The sequence below is a fragment of the Equus quagga genome, chromosome 19 (assembly GCF_021613505.1).
Source record: "Equus quagga isolate Etosha38 chromosome 19, UCLA_HA_Equagga_1.0, whole genome shotgun sequence".
Taxonomy (NCBI): Eukaryota; Metazoa; Chordata; class Mammalia; order Perissodactyla; family Equidae; genus Equus; species Equus quagga.
In genome coordinates, this window is record NC_060285.1 from 8,647,860 (window position 1) to 8,657,341 (window position 9,482).

The 9,482-nt window shown below is 49.9% G+C and overlaps 1 non-coding gene across 1 annotated transcript; it reads left to right on the top strand.

Moving 5' to 3' along the window:
- The first annotated feature begins 7,229 nt into the window (after positions 1–7,229).
- On the top strand, positions 7,230–7,336 carry LOC124230649 (U6 spliceosomal RNA). Its single transcript, XR_006886255.1, has one exon. It is a non-coding gene; the product is annotated as a U6 spliceosomal RNA (small nuclear RNA).
- Positions 7,337–9,482: the final 2,146 nt, after the last annotated feature.

Genomic DNA, 9,482 nt, shown 5'->3' on the forward strand with positions numbered 1-9,482 from the left:
AAATTTCCCATGAACTTTTACTATTGGACATGGAAGTAACAAGAGGTGCCGCACAGATTCCTCCGGGTTCCAGACACAGTTTTGCTGTCTCCATTGTAAGCAACAATTTGACTTGGTTAATTGGGGTGAATCATCCCAGCCAGTAGAGTATCCTCTTTCTTCACCAATTGGAAAGTGCAACATGTCCAGGTTCCAATTCAACGGAAGCATAGCTGTGTCCCCCAATATTAGGAAATATTCCTCCCTTGGGAACTAAGACCACCCGTCAAGCTTAAAGGTGTCGGAGCAGGAATTCAAAGTAGATGTAGCAGTGAGAGGAGCTACTCCTATTCCAGACCTTCAACCAGCATCATATACTGATCACTGGTTCAAAGCATTGTCTGAGACAGACGCCATCTTTTCAGGGTCTTTTTCTCAACTGGTGCCAGAACAGCATATTCAGTAGGTCATTCCACCATTCTTTCAGGTCAGATGCTTCCACATGATGGGGTACATAATAATATTAGTGAATTCTAGGCACACATGCTCACAGCTGCAATTCTTTTGCTAAGAAATTATTTCCTTGATCAGAAGCATTGTTGTGTTGAATACCATGAAAGCGCAAAAGGCATTCCAAAAGACTATGGATGGGGACACTAGCAGAAGCATTGCTGGCAGGAAAGGCAAATCCTATCCAGAAAGCATATTCATTCTAGTGAGGGCAAATTGCTCTCCCCTCCATGATGAAAGGGATCCAGTGTAATCAACTTACTGACAAGTGGCTGGCTGGTCCCCGTGGGGATGATGGCAAATTGCGGGGTAGTCAGTGTGGGCCTCTGTTGTCAGAAGGTTAAACACTCAGGAATGGCAGTAGCCAGGTCAGCTTGATGAGGGGATGTCCTTGTTGGTTGGTCCATGCATATCCTCCATTGCTGCCACATGGACCCACTGAACAAGCACCAGGTGGCTGAGGAAAGAGGCTGACAGCCACAGAATGTGTCATTTTGTCCACTTGGTTATTAAGAGCCTCCTCTGCAACAGATGTCCTTTGAAGAACATCCACACGGGACACAGATATGTCCACACTGTGCCCATTCTGAAGGGTCCATCCATATACCTCTACCCCAGATTTCCTGTCACCCATCTTCCAGTCCTATTCCTTCAAGTTTCTGTTAGCCACTGCCCCTAACTCTAATTTCAGGTCATCTCTAAGTCTAAGTTCAGGTCATGTGGACAATTAAGTATTCTGCTCCAAGTGTTCCCTCTTGGGAGGATTTCTCTACACCACTGTTTTTCAAGAATACTCATGATTAGGGTTGCAATGCTGATGGGGTGACAGGTGAAAGTTGGATGGGGCGCTTTATAATGGAAGGATCGGGCTGAAAACACCTATCAAGTCACAAAGAGAGACAACCGGACTTTATACGATGCAAGGGCAAGTTCACAGCACTATTATAAGGATGCCATTGGCAAAAGCCAGAATGTGAGAAATTCTAAAAGACAAATGATGCGGTTTCTCAAAAAAATTTTTTAAAGGAGAGGAAATGTTTTAGATTAAAAGAGCCTTAAGAGACATACCAACCAAAAGCCATACATGGTTCGGATCGTGATTGTAACAAACCAATTACTTTTTTAAAAAAATCATTTATGGGACAGTCAAGAAAATGTGAACACTGATGACTGGATATTAGATGATATTAAGGAATTATTAATTATTTTAGGTGTGATAATTATGTTGTGGTTATGTTAAAAAACAAAGTTCTTGACTATTAAGAATGAATCCTTATGTGTTAGAGATACATACTGAAGTCTATTTATGATTGAAATAGAATGAATTCTGAGATCTGCTTTAAAATAACCAGGCAAGCATAGATGAAACAAAATTGGCTGTTGACAATCATTGAAATCAGATGATAGGTATGGGTTCATTACATTATTCTCTCTCCTTGTGTGTAAACTTTACATTTTCTGTATTAAAGAGTTGTTTTTGTTTGTTTTGCTTTTTAATGTGCCTTGACCTCATGCCCTCTATGGCCTCATTCCTCTAGTTTCTCTTCACATCAAAATTTCTTCAAAGATTAGTCCATCACTTCCTCACCCCTGTTCTCTCCTCAACTCTCTGATTTGGTTTTCTGCTGTCACTTCTTTGAAATTGCTCTTGCCAAGGTCACCAAGGGTGTCCAGGTTACTAAATCCAACGGTCACTTTTTTGGTCCTCCTCTTCCCTGACCTCTCAGAGGCATTTCACACTGTTGACCCCTCCCTCTTTCTTGGAACACTTTCTTCCCTTGGCTCCTGGGAGATCACACTCACCTGGTTTCTCTCTAACCTCACTGGCCACTATCTACACCAGCTCCAGTCCCGTGATTTTGAATACACTACACACTCTCAACCCTCAGATCTATATCTCTAGTCCTGCTCTCATCTCTGAGAATTCCCCTTAAACCCCTACCTTTGCGACATCTCTACTTGGATATCTACATGGCAGCTCGGAGGTGACATGGCCAAACCCTATTTTGATTTCTCCCATTCTCTCATATCTGCTCTTTGCCCAGTCTTCCCCATTGCTGTTAAAAGCACTGCCGTCCACCCAGTTTCTCATCCTTGAAGCCTCTCTTTCCCTCAAACCCCCTGTTCAACCCATCAGCAAATCTGGTCACTTCTACCTTCACCCAGTGCCCTGAATCTCACCTCTCACCAGCTCACTGGCTCCTCTCTGCCCAAGCTTTCACCTGGGCAACCTGATGTCCCAGAAACATTGCTAGTGCTTTCATCTATCATTTCAGTCTTTCCACTCCTTTCACTGTTTTTATCTCTTTTATCTCCATCTCCACTCCTTAACATTTTAATCTACTTAGCTTAAAATTTTTTTTCTAAACAAACAACGGGCTTTTCATCAAAACCCAGTAATCGTTTCAAGGGGCACAACTGAAACATCACTTGATTCCATGGATTTGTTTCACAATAATAGGGAGGGGCGGTACGTGGGGAGTGAGGGATAGACAAAACCAGATTGTCCTGAGTTGATACTAAGTGATGCGCACCTGGGGGCTCATTTTACCGTCTTGATTTTCATTCATGTTAAAGATTCTCCATAATAAAATCAATCAGAAAACCCAAGACTACCAACTTCTCTGTAACTGACTTCATGGACAAGAACTCGTTCATCAGGCTCTTAAAGTCAGACCTAGTTCCTGTGATCTACAACAGCGACAATTTAGTGAGGGCTTACTGTTATTAACAACGATTAGCGCGGCACTGATAACTCATCATTCCTGAGCTCCAGCACGGCAGGGACCAGGGGTGTTTCTAGCTGGATCACCACTGCAGCTCCCGCGCCCAGGACACCTTTGTGGAAGCCGGGCGAGAACGCAGCCCGCCGGCCTGAGCTCCATCCCCGGCAGAGGCCCTGCACGTGCGGCCGCGGGGACTCGGGCGCCTCCCTCCCCTGCCCCCACTGCGGGCACGTGACCCGCCGTCCTGCGGCCGGATCAGGACTGTTTCCGCGGTTTGGCGAAGAGGATCAGCGAAGGTTCAGAGTAGACGTTCAGATAGCGCCCTGGGGTTTGGGTGGATGGGCCTCCGGGATCCCGAGTCTAAGCGCTAACAAAGGTTAGAAAGAGAAGAGCCCGGGGGCGAGGGGGCCCACCCTGCCCCGGCTTGGGAGGACAGGTGCCGCCTGGGGGGCCGCCTCCACGACCTGGACCTCGGCCCCCAGGACGCGAGCGCGGCGGGGACGGCCCAGCGCGCCGGGCCAGGTGTCTGGGCGTGGCCGGACGGAGCCGGCCCGGCCGCCCCAACTCTCCTACCTGCGGAAGTCCCCTGGGCGCCGGCCGGGCCAGCGGGCGGGCTGCGGAGGGGGAGCCGCCCCCCCCCCCCCCCCGGTGCCCCGGGCGGGGCGGGCGGGCGCCAGGACCCGCGAGCTACGTGCGCAAACCCACGCCTCCCACCCCGAGCCGATGCCTTTGTGTCTCCGGGTCCCGGGGAACGAAACCACTTCGGTTTTGCTTTCCCCATCGCGTTCCCTTTGCAATTCCGCCCCCACGCCCGGCTCTCGGCGGGGCAGACGCCCTGGGAGTCCGGAGAAAAGCCTTCTTCGTTTAAAAACAAACGCGTCCCAAGCTGGGCTGCGGGACCGTCCCCTTTACGCGCCGCCTCCAGAAATGGCGCCGGGGTCCCGACACCCCGTGTCACCCACAGGAGACAGGTGGGACCGTGGGGGCCTGACTGCAAAGCAAAGTGGGCAGAAGGCTGGTGTGTGCTGGTGGCCGGGGAGCCCGCGGCCCTTGCGGACATTTCAGAGCTGGGCGCTGGCCGCAGCGTGGAAGGCAGAGGACTCCGGCAGGGGCTGGGGTTGCCAGGGTGGCCACTGCAAGGGAACCCCGCAAAGCAGAAGGCCGGGTGCCGGAGACCTGGGTTGGAAGGTTGAGTCTTTTATTCCTTCCAACCACAGAACGGATGCTCCTCCCCCACCTCACTATTCAGGGAATGGGGCCGAAGGTACAGGGACAGAATGGGCGGGATTCTGTCTTAGGGGCAGGCGGCGCTTGCACAGGATCTGTGTGACCTCAGCAGGTCGCCGCACTGAGCCTTAGTTTCCTGGTCTGTGTAATGGGAATGGCAGTTTAAAATAGAGCATTTGTGCTGGGCACCTGCAGGGCTCAGCAAAACATCCCTCGCCTCCTTTCTCCCGAGGGAAATGCACACACAAACCTACCACAAGTGCCATAATACACCTCAATATGGGACAAAGCCAGTCACATGGGTTTCCGCTCTTTCCTCCCATGAGATGTTTTGAAGCTTTTGGTCCCAAGTCTGTGCTGCCAGGAGGCTGCAGTGATGAAGGCAGCAGGCTGGGCCTGGAGAACCCAATAGAAGGCAGCCTGCCTGGGGCTGTATCCTGTCCTGGGTCCTTCTGTGTGTCAGGGCCCAGGATCTGCAGGTAGTGCCTACACACGGAGTTTTTGCTCTCTATGTTTTTAAAAAGGCCAGGTGGCCTGAACTGTGTTGGTGCTCCTTCTAAACGATGGCAAAATACTCAGTGTAATCTCTGAGAAGCTAGACTGCGACCCTTCAGTAAGTAGACTGAGAGATCCTTCTTCTTGACACCTCTGCGTTATGCAGAGTTCCAGAGGGCTCCCCTTTTCTCCCCAACTTTCCTAAGTCCTGTGGTGCTCAGTGCCTGATGGCTTCATCTGTCCCTCAGTCAGCTCCAGCACTTGTGGTTTCCTCCACCCTGTTCAGGGCCCTCCCCGGCTGTGGGGAGGGAACAAGGGTGTTCAGTAGGTGAGTACTGAGTGAATGGAGGAAGTCTTCTGTCTCCCCTGAGTGTTCCCCGGGGAGCAAAAACAAATCAATAATCCCTGTTACCACTTACTGTCTGTGCTGTGACAGGTTCTATGCCAAGTGCCAAGTTCATGCTCTCATATAAGGGGGGCATAGACAGGTCACTCGGGCGGTTCAGTCAAGCCCAGGCTGGCCCCTCATGTTGGATGGACTCAGGGCAGTGGGACTCCCACCCTCTCCTCCTAGGCTGTACAACTCCAGGGGCAGCTGAGTGGCCTGGGATTCCAGGTGCGGAGGCTGGAGTGAGCACAGGGGCCTAGGCTGTCATTCCGGAAGCTTGCAGGACCGTGAGCTCAGCCAGGGTCCAGGTCCTATCAATTCTAGCACTAAATCCATCCAGGTCTCACCATTTGTCCCCAGATCACCACGCTGAGCCTCACCCCTGCAACTGCCAGCTTTCCTTTTAAAATTCTTCCCTACCTGGCATCTTCCAAAAAAAGCAAATTCCCTCCTTAAATCCCCCGAGGAGCAGGCCCTTTGCTCTCTGAATAAAGTCTACACCCCTTCAGGCGGCTTATAAGACTCTGGGCCACATTGTTAGCCTGTTCTCCAGCCACTCCACTGCGGGCTTTCAGATGTGGCCAAACCAAACAGTTCTCACTTCCTCGCCTGGCCGCAGCTGGGCCCTCCACCTGGGGTAACCACTGTCCACATCTGCCTCCCGAGGCAGGGCCGAATGACCTGGATGCTGCCAGATCACAGCTGCCTGTTCACTCTTCTGGTTCCTCTGCAAGGACTGTGACCCTCCTGAGGGCAGGACTGTCTTACGACACATGGACTTCCTGACGTGCAGCACAGCATATATTGAGCGAGTTGAATGAATGAATGAAAAAATAAATGAATGAAGGGGCTGCAAATTGGACCAGCTTATCCCTGTGGGCTCCAGGGAGTTTCCAAGATGCACTGCAAGGAAATCATCATAATGTGGTTGCATGTCCACCCAACATTAACAGAGAAGACCGATGGCAAATCTAGGGTGGGAGCTGTGCTGGTCACACGAGGGTCCGGGAGGCCCCTGGACTTGTCACAGGGAGCTGCTGAAGCCCGTGTGAGAAGGCCTGCCTTCCCCTTCTCAGACCACCTCAGGCCAGCTCTGTTGACTGTCCCAGAAAACTGTCCTGCACCTCACTGTGGCATCACTGTGTAAGAACACCTGTGGGTTTCCTGTCAAACTTTTCTGCAGAGGACAGGCGAGAAGCTGAGGCAACTTAATATTAGCTAACATTTACCACATGCCAGGTGTGTGCTAAGGGCTTTCCACATAGAATCTCATTTAATCCTCACATTCCCATTTTACAGTTGAGGAAAATGAGGCACAGAGAAGTTCAGTAACTTGTGAGGATAGAGTGTCAGGGTCAGAGCTGGGATTTGAACACAAGTTGTCCCACCCCACTATGATTTGAATTTAGATACACAGGCGGGCCTTTTCTTGGCCCCCTGGCTTGCAGAGGCCATGGGCCACCTGGTGATATGCTGGCCTTCCTTCGCTCTCAGTGTGGTTTAGAAGCAGAGTCTGAGGGAACCTGCAAAAGCGACCTTGTTACCATGGCAACAGCACTGTCGCTGCCGCTGCGATTTTGAAGGCAGACTGTCTGTGTGACCTGCACACCCCCAAGGTGGCCCCACCTTCTGGGATTCTGGGGAGGTGCATGAAGCCAGCCAAACTGGGCGGGCCCAGGGGTAAGGGGCCCCAGACCAGGCCCAGGGCCCTATTGCCATCACACTGAGGCGACTTCCAAAATACAAAGCGTGCAGAACAATGCCCATCATGGAACAATTGCTCTTCTACTCAAAACCTTCAGTCGTTTCAAATAGTCTGCCATGCTGGCGTGTTACTCCTTTGGGACAAATAGAATGTGGACTGGCCATCATGTGTTTTTTTCCCCATTAGAAACAACCACCTAGTGCTCACTTCGGCAGCACATACACTAAAACCGGAATGCTGCGGAGAAGATTAGCACGGCCCCTGTGCAAGGATGACACGCAAATTCGTGAAGAGTTCCATATTTTGTGCACTGCCTGCACCTTCTGCCACCCTTGGCTGATCAGCTCAGAAAAAAATGATGAGTTAAAGCACAATGTGTGGCACTCAAAAGTGAAATTGTGATTTTTCACCATAAAAATAAGTAAATTAAAAAAATTTTTTTTAAACAAAACAAAACCACCAACCACCTAAATTCTACCTGTGCAGATCCTGTCCCATCTGGGCTGGTTTCTCTCCCCTACTTACCACTGACCTCCACCAACCCGGTGCAGACCTACTTTAATTTTCACCTTGACCACTGTAATAACTTCACTGTTCTCCCACTGCAAACATCCATTTGCTCAGTAACTACTTCTTCAACCTCTCGCTCTTAGCTGGAGGCTGGGCTAGGAGCTGGGGACTCAAGAAGGAGCAAAACAGCCCTGCCCTGCCTCCTGGAGTTGTCAGTCTAGCAGGAAATGCACAAGAAATTAGCCATTGTCAAACCTAGTAATGCTGAGTGTAAAGATGTGGGGAGCTCAAGTGTCTCTGAAATGCCTAGGACAAAGGTGAGCTGAGACAGGGATAAAGTAGGGGACAAAGAGATGAGAGAAGAAGTTTGAGGGCTGGGCAGGGCTGGAGCCTGGAGGGCACAGTATACACGAGTCTGCAGGCAGTGAATGCAGGGCCCACTGAGGGCAACAGAAACAGACAAAAACTTTGTCCAGGTTCCCACCTGGCTGCGCCACCACAGGGTTGACCAGGATAGCCCTGGGACCCGACAGCACACTCCAGCCTCGGTCTCCTTTGTAAAAACATAGGACGTGGTGAGATGGTCTTTCAAGCCTTTCAGCAATTTTAAAGCCGAGAGAAAGGCCAGGTTTGCAACACAGCAAGTTTTCTCCTGCTGGAGAAAGGCTGCCCCAGGCCTCCCTCGATTCTTCTCCCTAATCTGTCCCTGGGTAACTGAGGTTACAATAAAGGACCCCACCCCCTACCCATTAACTTGGAAAGCTGGACTTTTTTTTTTCAAAGTAAATTGGAAGATTAATGTATAATGGAATAGAGTTTTCAAATGTCAAGTCACTAGAACACTGGACATAATTTAATAAAAGGTAGAGAACTGAAAAAAAATCTGGTCCTACATTGGAGCATTACAGCCAAGTGCATATGGGTGAGCTACATCTGTGCATACCAACCAGAAGCCGTCTCTAAAACAGAATTGAGTAGAAGGTTTCAGGATGGCCTGTGGAGGAGGATCCCATACTTTAAAGGGCTCAGTTTTTGTTTTCATCTGTAAAATGAGGATAAACAATTGTACAACCTTACAAGTTAGTTGTAAGGATTAAATGAGTTTGTGCTCACACAAGTGTTCAGAACAACACCCGTCACATAGTAACGGCTCACTAAGTGTTAGGCATTATTACTGTCCTCGTATAAAACTATTTTGGAAATGGATGGAAGTAGATACGCCATAATCGTAACAGCGCTTGGTGGCCCAGACATTATAAGCAAGTAAACACTCACACAAATACATAATTATAAATTATGATAAAAGCAAAGAAGAAAAAGGAAACTGAAGGACAAATGTGGGCGTCAGCAAGTAAAGGGGGAAGGGGCAAGCTTTGGGGACCTCCCACCACTCACGGTTAGTCAGTGCTCAGGAATTAGGAGGGATGAGACAACGCTGAAGGGAAAATGGTTATTAAAAAGAAGCTGAGAACTGGACATCGTTGGGCGGCATCTACGCTTCTTCAGAAGACTAGATGGACTCTTCCCCCAAATGCAAGTCCCAAAGTATCATTTCTAGGTTTAAAACCCCTCTGTGGCTCTCTGTCCTGGGAATAAAGACCACATCCCTGTCCCATCTCTCTGATGCCTGGCCTTTGCTGCCCGGCTTTTCAAGGGAAAACTCCTCTGTACAGGAGTACAGGAATATTCCTTTGGCCCAGACAGCTTGTCCTCAGGCCACACCTCCTCCCCCCTTCTCCCTTGACTCACCTTAAAGTTACCACTCTCTGATACCGACCTTCTCTGTGCCTTCCTAGCACTTACTCTGTGTGGAATTAGACATTCACTCATTGAACTTGCTCATAGCTCCCTGGTGATTGCAGGGGCTGTTTTGTTTTGTTTGCCTCGCTCCTCTTCTCCTGTCTCCAGGGCCTGGTACATGGGAGGCACCAGACACACACAA